At 36.4% G+C, this 12,330-nt stretch overlaps 1 protein-coding gene and 1 long non-coding RNA gene across 6 annotated transcripts in view; one reads left to right on the forward strand and one right to left on the reverse strand.

The window, feature by feature from the left end:
• The window catches only part of LOC309659752, a 167,492-nt gene extending 159,955 nt beyond the window's left edge, over positions 1–7,537 (reverse strand). Inside the window, exon 1 of the long non-coding RNA XR_014262942.1 lies at positions 6,499–7,537. This is a non-coding gene — a long non-coding RNA (uncharacterized lncRNA). The remainder of the gene's footprint in view (positions 1–6,498) is intronic.
• Positions 1–12,330, forward strand: part of RSRC1 (arginine and serine rich coiled-coil 1) — a 421,395-nt gene that overhangs the window by 120,130 nt on the left and 288,935 nt on the right. The window lies entirely within an intron of this gene.

Genomic DNA, 12,330 nt, shown 5'->3' on the forward strand with positions numbered 1-12,330 from the left:
CCACCAGTGACATTCTACTATTGATTTTAAATCATAGTGCCATCCTTAAGAGTAGAATTTGCATGGATTTGATTTAACTTTATTATTATTTTTTTAATATTTATTTATTTTTATTTATTTATTTTATTTTTGGCTGCGACGGGTCTTCACTGTGGCATGTGGGTTGCGGCGTGCGGGATCTTTTTGTTGTGGCACACAGGTTCTTCCTTGCGGCGCCTGGGCTTCTCTCTAGTTGTGGCGTGTGGGTTTTCTCTCTCTAGTTGTGACACACGGGCTCCAGAGCGCGTGGGCTTTCTAGTTGAGGCACATGGGCTCAGTAGTTGTGACGTGGGGGCTTAGTTGCCCCGCAGCATGTGGGATCTTAGTTCCCTGACCAGGGATTGAACGCGCGTCCCCTGCATTGGAAGGTGGATTCTTTACCACTGAACCACCAGGGAAGTCCCTGATTTAACTTTATTTTCAATCATGATTTAAACCACCAGCCAGGAAAGTTTGGTTTAAAGCAGTTATTGCCTAGTAAAATGCTTTCTTAATTTGAGTTACTTTAGGATTCATCAGGAATCTAATTTAGTATTCCGCAGCCTGTTCTCCCCTATGATGTGCTACTGTGAAAGGTTTTCACTTTTATTATATTCTTATTAGCTTTTCAGTAGGTGGATGTTGTACTCAGAAATGTGCCCATCAAGACTTCTGGAATATTTTGCCCAAACACTTGTGTTGTTTATACTTATCTTCCTCATTTCCTTTATATAACTTTCTGAAGCTTTGTACTTTTAGAGAGAGGTTAAGAATTTCCCTCTGGATACAAATTTTGACAACTGAAGCAGTGCTTTTTGGTAGGTAATTGGAGGGGAATGCATTTAAACAGAATTTAAAAATTTTTTTGGCCGCATCACATGGCATGTGGAATTTCCCCGACCAGGGATTGAACCCATGCCCCCTGCATTGGAAGCGTGGAGTCTTAACCACTGGACCACCATGGAAGTCTTAAATATAATTTCTTAAATGTGACTCTCACTAAATCATTTGTCTTAAGTCTTTTTGAAAATATGTATAGAAGCCACTGGGATAGCAGTGAACTTGGGCTTCAGTTATAGCCCATGCTATTATGGGCTATAGTTATAGCCCATTTTTCCTACCTAGTACTTGGCAGAAGGTGTTGGAAGTGGTTTGGGAATGCTGGACTCTGAGTTTGACAGCAGTTACATACTCTTAGAGGCTGTCATATTTTTCTTTACCTCTTATTTCTTTATGCAGCAGGAAATCATTTATGCTAATTTACCCTTATTTGCATATAGGTTATAGAGTTCTGTGGTGCAGAGAGTGCTTAGAACTCCTTTTAAGTGTCTGTTTGGATCAAAGCAGGGCTGTGTGATAGCTGTTGTCTGACACCAAGCTGTGTGGTGTTGTTTTCATTAAACATTTATTACACTTCGAATGTGACAGCAGGCAACTTTGTGCCAGGATAACATGTTTTCATGCAAAATTTATTGAAAAAGACGAGACTCTGTAAAGAGATCCTGTTGCCTTTCACCAGTGGCGAAGGGTAAATGTTTGGTTCGAAGGAAGTATACCTTTAACGCGTCATTGTAACATGCGAAAGAAGCTTCGTACTGTCAATTTTGTTAAGCAGGTAAACAAAACCATCTTTAAAGTGTGTGCACTGGATTTTTTTTCCTTTTTAAATTAAAGGTTTTACAGTTTCCTTGTGAATTGAATGAATACCATAACAGTGGCTTATTATGTTGTTGGGTATTTTATATTACAGTGAAATTTACCACCCAGTTTCCATTATGTGGGTTTGGGTATTTGTCACTAGCTATTAGTTTTGTTTAACAGAAACAATCTGTTATTTTTCAAAAAGGTGACGTGAAGAAAGGGAATCAATCCATCATAACAAAAAGAATAATCAACAGAAGCAGGAGACAAGGGTTTCATAAGTTCTCCCCCAGTCACCACCTTTCTCTTACTCATTATATTAGTACTTTTAATTATCCCAGAGTTTGCTCAATGGAATTTGACTTGAATTATGCCTGATAGAGCATTAAATGGCATGAATTGTAGGTTCATTCTTTCTTTTTTGTGGTTGCCTGACTAAAAAGACTTGGAATGAGAGAAGGTACTTTTATTTTCCTTTTTCATTCCACGAGAAGCTGATGAATTATGGTTGTATGAAGAATTAGTAAGAGTGAAAGTAGCCACAAACTGGACTTTTTAGTAAGTTTTATCACGTGGACTATCAAAAATTTGGTGAGACCCCTTACAAGGGGTATTACAAAAATTATGTTGGCATTACCATTCAAGATTAAAAGGAGAGAAGTAGTGAGTTGTATGTGATGGAAGGAACTTTGTCTTTGGAACCATGCAGAATCCACACAAACCTTCAAATTCTGACTTATTTTGCCTTGGAGCTACTAAAGGATAATTTTTTAAAAAGGGAAAATCATGACTCATAGACATGTACATAAACCCATGCCAAAGCTGTTAGCTCATTAATTAATGAGGGAACCCAGTAAGATGTTACATGGAGCTCAAGGAGAATCCAAAGAACAGACACATACATAGGCCACCAGGAATACTGGACACAAACTTGCTTAATTGATTCAAAATTGCCTTCTTCCACGTGGGGAGGGAAATCAGTTATAACTCCACTGGAAAAATTCTTTTTCATATCTATGGAAAATAATCTTTTGCATTGCTATCAATTATTGATAATTTGTGGAATTTAAAAATATGTCAGACGAGGAAGAGCAGAAAAGTGGAGATAACTTGGAATTGCACCCTAGACAAAACATCCAATCATCTTATTTGGTCATCTCATATCATTAAAAATTTTTTCCTGACAAGGGCAAGTTATTCTTGTTAAGCCTTAAATTACTTCTGTACAATTAGGATAATGATAGTTGAAAAGCTGTAAAGATTAGAAGCAGTGTGTGTAAGAGGCTAGTACTATGTAGTAGGATTTCAATAAATGGTAGTTATTTTATTTTTTATTAATAACACAAATTTAATTATTGATTTCCGTGAATACCAGTTTCTCAGCTGTCATTCTTTTTTCTTACTTTTGTGTCTTTTTAAAGAAATATTCCCTCAGCCTTAAAAACTCTTTCTTCCCTAACTCTCCTGACAGTTCCGATGATGTTTTGGGCTCATTTTAGAGGTCACATCCTTTATGAAGTATTTCCTGCCCCTCATGAGTGTGCTAAATAGCTCTCATAGTATCTACACCTAATCTGAACAGAGAGCTTTGTAATAAAAGAGAGCTTTGTATAAAATTTCATAATTGCCAGATTACACATACTCAATACCTTGTCTATTGTATTCAACATTGTATTTATATTTTCTTGGATCATAACAAGTACTGAAATATTTGTAGAATGTATAAATAAGTAATGGTTTTAGAAGTTGTTTCTAGGTAACAAAATGCAGCTTTTAAGCATTTAAAAATGGTAAAATTGAATTTTGGGTATTAGGAAAATAACCACCTTTTTTCCTACTACTCCATGCCTGATATAAGTGTGCATGTGCACACACATAAACATATCACTTCCATCAAAGTCCCTAGACTACATTTTTTTTTTTAACATCTTTATTGGAGTATAATTGCTTTACGATGGTGTGTTAGTTTCTGCTTTATAACAAAGTGAATCAGTTATACATATACATATATCCCCATACCTCTTCCCTCTTGCGTCTCCCTCCCTCCCACCCTCCCTATCCCACCCCTCTAGGTGGTCACAAAGCACCTAGCTGATCTCCCTGTGCTATGCGGCAGCTTCCCACTAGCTATCTATTTTATGTTTGGTAGTGTATATATGTCCATGCCACTCTCTCACTTTGTGCCAGCTTACCCTTCCCCCTCCCCGTATCCTCAGGTCCATTCTCTAGTAGGTCTGCGGCTTTATTCCTGTCTTGCCCCTAGGTTCTTCATTACCATTTTTTTGTTTGTTTTTTAGATTCCATATATATGTGTTAACATACAGTATTTGTTTTTCTCTGTCTGACTTACTTCACTCTGTATGACAGACTCTAGGTCCATCCACCTCACTACAAATAGCTCAATTTCGTCTCCTTTTATGGCTGAGTAATATTCCATTATATATATGTGCCACATCTTCTTTATCCATTCATCTGTCGATGGACACTTAGGTTGCTTCCATGTCCTGGCTATTGTAAATAGAGCTGCAATGAACATTGTGGTACATGACTCTTTTTGAATTATGGTTTTTTCTGGGTATATGCCCAGTAGTGGGATTGCTGGGTCATATGGTAGTTCTATTTTTAGTTTTTTAAGGAACCTCCATACTGTTCTCTATAGTGGCTGTATCAATTTACATTCCCACCAACAGTGCAAGAGGGTTCCCTTTGCTCCACACCCTCTCCAGCATTTATTGTTTGTAGATTTTTTGATGATGGCCATTCTGACTGGTGTGAAGTGATACCTCATAGCAGTTTTGATTTGCATTTCTCTAATGATTAATGATGTTGAGCATTCTTTAATGTGTTTTTTGGCCATCTGTATGTCTTCTTTGGAGAAATGTCTATTTAGGTCTTCTGCCCATTTTTGAATTGGGTTGTTTTTCTTTTTGATACTGAGCTGCATGAGCTGCTTGTAAATTTTGGAGATTAGTCCTTTGTCAGTTGCTTCATTTGCAAATATTTTCTCCCATTCTGAGGGTTGTCTTTTGGTCTTGTTTATGGTTTCCTTTGTTGTGCAAAAGATTTTAAGTTTCATTAGGTCCCATTTGTTTATTTTTGTTTTTATTTCCCTTTCTCTAGGAGGTGGGTCAAGAAGGATCTTGCTGTGATTTATGTCATAGAGTGTTCTGCCTATGTTTTCCTCTAAGAGTTTTATAGTGTCCGGTCTTACATTTAGGTCTTTAATCCATTTTGAGTTTATTTTTGTGTATGGTGTTAGGGAGTGTTCTAATTTCATTCTTTTACATGTAGCTGTCCATTTTCCCCAGCACCACTTATTGAGGGGGCTGTCTTTTCTCCACTGTATATTCTTGCCTCCTTTATCAAAGATAAGGTGACCATATGTGCGTGGGTTTATCTCTGGGCTTTCTATCCTGTTCCATTGATCTATATTTCTGTTTTTGTGCCAGTATCATACTGTCTTGATTACTGTAGCTTTGTAGTGTAGTCTGAAGTCCGGGAGCCTGATTCCTCCAGCTCTGTTTTTCTTTCTCAAGATTGCATTGGCTATTCAGGGTCTTTTGTGTTTCCATGCAAATTGTGAAATTTTTTGTTCTAGTTCTGTGAAAAATGCCATTGGTAGTTTGATAGGGATTGCATTGTATCTGTAGATTGCTTTGGGTAGTATAGTCATTTTCACAATGTTGATTCTTCCAATCCAAGAACATGGTATATCTCTCCATCTGTTTGTATCATCTTTAATTTCTTTCATCAGTGTCTTATAATTTTCTGCATACAGGTCTTTTGTCTCCTTAGGTAGATTTATTCCTAGATATTTTACTGTTTTTGTTGCAGGGGTAAATGGGAGTGTTTTCCTAATTTCACTTTCAGATTTTTCATCATTAGTGTGTAGGAATGCAAGAGGTTTCTGTGCATTAATTTTGTATACTGCTACTTTACCAAATTCTTTGATTAGCGCTAGTAGTGTTCTGGTAGCATCTTTAGGATTCTCTATGTATAGTATCATGTCATCTGCAAACAGTGACAGTTTTACTTCTTCTTTTCTGATTTGGATTCCTTTTATTTCTTTTTCTTCTCTGATTGCTGTGGTTAAACTTCCAAAACTATGTTGAATAATAGTGGTGAGAGTGGGCAACCTTGTCTTGTTCCTGATCTTAGTGGAAATGGTTTCAGTTTTTCACCATTGAGGACGATGTTGGCTGTGTGTTTGTCATGTATGGCCTTTATTATGTTGAGGTAAGTTCCCTCTATGCCCAGTTTCTGGAGGGGTTTTTTATCATAAATGGGTGTTGAATTTTGTCAGAAGCTTTTTCTGCATCTATTGAGATGATCATATGGTTTTTCTCCTTCAGTTTGTTAATATGGTGTATCACACTGATTGATTTGCATATGTTGAAGAATCCTTGCATTCTTGGGATAAACCCCACTTGATCGTGATGTATGATCCTTTTAGTGTGCTGTTGGATTCTGTTTGCTAGTATTTTGTTGAGGATTTTTGCATCTATGTTCATCAGTGATATTGGCCTGTAGTTTTCTTTTTTTGTGACATCTTTGTCTAGTTTTGGTATCAGGGTGATGGTGGCCTCGTAGAATGTGTTTGGGAGTGTTCCTCCCTCTGCTATGTTTTGCAAGAGTTTGAGAAGGATAGGTGTTAGCTCTTCTCTAAATGTTTGATAGAATTCGCCTGTGAAGCCATCTGGTCCTTGGCTTTTGTTTTTGGTTTTCTTTTTTCACACATACACACTGTATTTTATTTTTACAAGAGATAAATAAACAGACACCAAGCATTGTAAATGGATGACCACAACAAAAGCAACAATGATTGCAATTACCAAACACGAAACACACTCATACTATGTCATAATATTGACATTCAGTCCAGTAATCCTCCACTGTAACAGCTCCTTTAATTTGCAGTGAAAATTGACTTGTATATTTTTTGCCTCTGAGTCCTTGTGGGATTTTTTTTTTTTATTCAAACAGAAAGTCACAAAAATTATAATCATCCTCATCAGTTCACTGAGTCCCATGTAATTAATTTTCTTTTATCTCATTCTTTTGTCAGCACTTTTATGAATTCATCAGTTTTCTGTTAGAGTTCTGAATATGCTTATTCATTCAGTTCAGCAGTATAGTCAGTTACCAGAAACCTGTACTTGTCAGAGTCTTTTCTATGAATTCCTTGAAGATGAAACCCTTTCATAGGAACATTTTTCAGAAGCATCACAGTACACCCAGAACTGTCTGTAATGACAAAAGACTTAAAAATGACCATGGTTACAGATTTGATGAAAGTTCATAATAATGCAGTTGACAAGGAAATTTAGTTACTTCTGAGATATACATTTTAAAGTAATAACTAGAATTATGACTTATAACATTATACCAGAACATGTAAGATTTTTAGAAATTTTATGTAATGCCTGAAACATTTATATTAACATATTTCCATACAAATAACCTAAAGAGAGTTTAATATTAGTTGTTCTTTTGTTTGTTTGTTTGTTTTTTTATACTGCAGGTTCTTATTAGTCATCAGTTTTATACACATCAGTGTATACATGTCAATCCCAATCGCCCAATTCAGCACACCACCATCCCCACCCCACCGCGGTTTTCCCCCCTTGGTGTCCATATGTTTGTTCTCTATATCTGTGTCTCAACTTCTACCCTGCAAACTGGTTCATCTGTACCATTTTTCTAGGTTCCACATACATGCATTAATATACGATATTTATTTTTCTCTTTCTGACTTACTTCACTCTGTATGACAGTCTCTAGATCCATCCACATCTCAGCAAATGACTCAATTTCGTTCCTTTTTATGGCTGAGTAATATTCCATTGTGTATATGGACCACATCTTCTTTATCCATTCGTCTGTCGATAGGCATTTAGGTTTCTTCCGTTACCTGGCTATTGTAAATAGTGCTGCAATGAACATTGGGGTGCATGTGTCTTTTTGAATTATAGTTTTCTCTGGGTATATGCCCAGTAGTGGGATTGCTGGTTCATATGGTAATTCTATTTTTAGTTTTTTAAGGAACTTCCATACTGTTCTCTGTAGTGACTGTATCAATTTACATTCCCACCAACAGTGCAAGAGGGTTCTTTTTCTCCACACCCTCTCCAGCATTTGTTGTTTGTAGATTTTCTGATGATGCCCATTCTAACTGGTGTGAGGTGATATCTCATTGTAGTTTTGATTTGCATTTCTCTAATAATTAGTGATGTTGAGCATCTTTTTATGTGCTTCTTGGCCATCTGTATGTCTTCTTTGGAGAAATGTCTATTTAGGTCTTCTGCCCATCTTTGGATTGGATTGTTTTTCTCTTTAATATTGAGCAGCAAGAGCTGTTTATATATTTTAGAGACTAATCCTTTGTCCATTGATTTGTTTGCAAATATTTTCTCCCATTCTGAGGGTTGTCTTTTCGTCTTGTTTATGGTTTCCTTTGCTGTGCAAAAGCTTTGAAGTTTCATTAGGTCCCATTTGTTTATTTTTGTTTTTATTTCCATTACTCTAGGAAGTGGATCAAAAAAGATTTTGCTGTGATTTATGTCAAAGAGTGTTCTTCCAATGTTTTCCTCTAAGAGTTTTATAGTGTCCGGTCTTACATTTAGGTCTTTAATCCATTTTGAGTTTATTTTTGTGTATGGTGTTAGGGAGTGTTCTAATTTCATTCTTTTACATGTAGCTATCCAGTTTTCCCAACACAACTTACTGAAGAGACTGTCTTTTCTCCATTGTATATCTTTGCCTCCTTTGTCATAGATTAGTTGACCATAGGTGCGTGGGTTTATCTCTGGGCTTTCTGTCTTGTTCCATTGATCTATGTTTCTGTTTTTGTGCCAGTACCATATTGTCTTGATTACTGTAGCCTTGTAGTATAGTCTGAAGTCAGGGAGCCTGATTCCTCCAGCTCCGTTTTTTTCCCTCAAGACTGCTTTGGCTATTCGGGGTCTTTTGTGTCTCCATACAAATTTTAAGATGATTTGCTCTAGTTCCGTAAAAAATGCCATTGGTAATTTGATAGGGATTGCATTGAATCTGTAGGTTGCTTTGGGTAGTATATTCATTTTCACGATATTGACTCTTCCAATCCAAGAACATGGTATATCTCTCCATCTGTTGGTATCATCTTTCATTTCTTTCATCAGTGTCTTATAGTTTTCTGCATTAAGGTCTTTTGTCTCCCTAGGTAGGTTTATTCCTAGGTATTTTATTCTTTTCGTTGCAATGGTAAATGGGACTGTTTCCATAATATCTCTTTCAGATTTTTCATCATTAGTGTATAGGAATGCAAGAGATTTCTGTGCATTAATTTTGTATTGTGCAACTTTACCAAATTCATTGAGTAGCTCTAGTAGTTTCCTGGTGGCATTTTTAGGATTCTCTATGTATAGTATCATGGCATCTGCAAACAGTGACAGTTCTACTTCTTCTTTTCCAATTTGTATCCTTTTATTTTTTTTTCTTCTCTGATTGCCGTTGCTAGGACTTCCAAAACTATGTTGAATAATAGTGATGAGAATGGACATACTTGTCTTATTCCTGATATTAGGGGAAATGCTTTCAGTTTTTCACCATTGAGAATGATGTTTGCTGTGGGTTTGTCGTATGTGGCCTTTATTATATTGAGGTAGGTTCCCTCTATGCCCACTTTCTGGAGAGTTTTTATCATAAATGGGTGTTGACTTTTGTCAAAAGCGTTTTCTGCATCTATTGAGATGATCATATGGTTTTTCTTCTTCAATTTGTTAATATGGTGTATCACATTGATTGATTTGCGTATGTTGAAGAATCCTTGCATCCCTGGGATAAATCCCACTTGATCCTGGTGTATGATCCTCTTAATGTGTTGTTGGATTCTGTTTGCTAGTATTTTGTTGAGGAATTTTGCATCTATATTCATCAGTGATATTGGTCTGCAATTTTCTTTTTTGTAGTGTCTTTGTCTGGTTTTGGTATCAGGGTGATTGTGGCCTCATAGAATGAGTTTGGGAGTGTTCCTTCCTCTGCAGTTTTTTGGAAGAGTTTGAGAAGGATAGGTGTTAGCTCTTCTCTAAATGTTTGATAGAATTCACCTGTGAAACAATCTGGTCCTAGACTTTTGTTTGTTGGAAGATTTTTAATCACAGTTTCAATTTCATTACTTGTGAATGGTCTGTTCATATTTTCTATTTCTTCCTGGTTCAGTCTTGGAAGGTTATACCTTTCTAAGAATTTGTCCATTTCTTCCAGATTTTCCATTTTATTGGCATAGAGTTGCTTGTAGTAGTCTCTTAGGATGCTTTGTATTTCTGCGGTGTCTGTTGTAACTTCTCCTTTTTCATTTCTAATTTTATTGATTTGAGTCCTCTCCCTCTTTTTCTTGATGAGTGTGGCTAATGGTTTATCAATTTTGTTTATCTTCTCAAAGAACCAGCTTTTAGTTTTATTGATCTTTGCTATTGTTTTCTTTGTTTCTATTTCATTTATTTCTGCTCTGATCTTTATGATTTCTTTCCTTCTGCTAACTTTGGGTTTTGTTTGTTCTTCTTTCTCTAGTTCCTTTAGGTGTAATTTTAGATTGTTTATTTGGGATTTTTCTTTTTTCTTGAGATATGCTTGTATTGCTATAAACTTCCCTCTTTGAATTTTTCTGCTGCATCCTGTAGGTTTTGGATCGTTGTGTTTTTGTTGTCATTTGTCCCTAGGTATTTTTTGATTTCCTCTTTGAGTTTTTTAGTGATCTCTTGGTTATTTAGTAATGTATTGTGTAGCCTCCATGTTTTTGTGTTTTTTACATTTTTTCCCCTGTAATTGATTTCTAATCTCATAGCGTTGTGGTCAGAAAAGATGCTTCATATGATTTCAGTTTTCTTACATTTACTGAGGCTTCATTTGTGTCCCAAGACGTGATCTATCCTGGAGAATGTTCCGTGTGCACTTGAGAAAAAAGTGTAATCTGCTCTTTTTGGACGCAGTGTCCTATAAATGTCAATTAAATCTATATGGTCTTTTGTGTTATTTAAAGCTTGTGTCTGCTTATTAATTTTCTGTTTGGATGATCTGTCCATTGGTGTAAGCGAGGTGTTAAAGTCCCCCACTATTATTGTGTTACTGTCGATTTCTCCTTTCACGGTTGTTAGCATGTGCCTTATGTATTGAGGTGCTCGTTTTTTGGGTGCATAAACATTTATAATTGTTTTATCTTCTTCTTGGATTGATCCCTTGATCATTATGTAGTGTCCTTCCTTGTCTCTTGTAACATCCTTTATTTTAAAGTCTATTGTATCTGATATGAGTATTGCTACTCCAGCTTTCTTTTGATTTCCATTTGCATGGAATATCTTTTTCCATGCCCTCACTTTTACTCTGTATGTGTCCCTAGGTCTAAAGTGGGTTTCTTGTAGACAGCGTATATATGGGGCTTATTTTTGTATCCATTTAGGGAGCCTGTGTCTTTTGGTTGGAGTATTTAATCCATTCACATTTAAGGTAATTATATATATGTATGTTCCTATTACCATTTTCTTAATTGTTATGGGTTTGTTATGTAGGCCTTTTCTACTTTTCTGTTTCTCACTTAGAGAAGTTCCTTTAGCATTTGTTGTAGAGCTGGTTTGGTGGTGCTGAATTCTCTTAGCTTTTGCTTGTCTGTAAAACTTTTGATTTCTCCATCGAATCTGAATGAGATCCTTGCCGGGTAGAGAAATCTTTGTTGTAGGTTCTTCCCTTTCGTCACTTTAAGTATATCGTGCCACTCTCTTCTGGCTTGTAGAGTTTCTGCTGAGAAATCAGCTGTTAACCTTATGGGAGTTCCCTTGTATGTTATTTTTCATTTTTCCCTTGCTGCTTTCAATAATTTTCCTTTGACTTTAAATTTTGTCAATTTGATTACTGTGTGTCTCGGCGTGTTTTTCCTTGGGTTTATCCTGTATGGGACTCTCTGCGCTTCCTGGACTTGGGTGGCTATTTCCTTTCCCATGTTAGGGAAGTTTTCGACTATAATCTCTTAAAATATTTTCTCGGGTCCTTTCTCTCCCTCTTCTCTTTCTGGGACCCCCATAATGCGAATGTTGTTGCGTTTAATGTTGTCCCAGAGGTCTTTTAGGCTGTCTTCATTTCTTTTCATTCTTTTTTCTTTAGTCTGTTCCACAGCAGTGAATTCCACCATTGTGTCTCCAGGTCACTTATCCGTTCTTCTGCCTCAGTTATTCTGCTATTGATTCATTCTAATGTAGTTTTCATTTCAGTTACTGTATTGTTCATCTCTATTTGTTTGTTCTTTAATTCTTCTAGGTCTTTGTGAAACATTTCTTGCATCTTCTCGATCTTTGCCTGCATTCTTTTTCCGAGGCCCTGGATCATCTTCAGTATCATTATTCTGAATTCTTTTTCTGGAAGGTTGCCTATCTCCACTTTATTTAGTTGTTTTTCTGGGGGTTTATCTTGTTCCTTCATCTTTTACCTAGCTCTCTACCTTTTCATCTTGTCTATATTTTTGTGAATGTGGTTTTTTTTCCACAGGCTGCAGGATTGTAGTTCTTCTTGCTTCTGCTGTTTGCCCTCTGGTAGATGAGGCTATCTAAGGGGCTTGATGGGAGGGACTAGTGGTGGGTAGAGCTGACTGTTGTTCTGGTGAGTAGAGCTCAGTAAAACTTTAATCCATTTGACTTCTGATGG

Source organism: Balaenoptera physalus, assembly GCF_965194825.1.
Source record: "Balaenoptera physalus genome assembly, chromosome: 4".
NCBI lineage: Eukaryota > Metazoa > Chordata > Mammalia > Artiodactyla > Balaenopteridae > Balaenoptera > Balaenoptera physalus.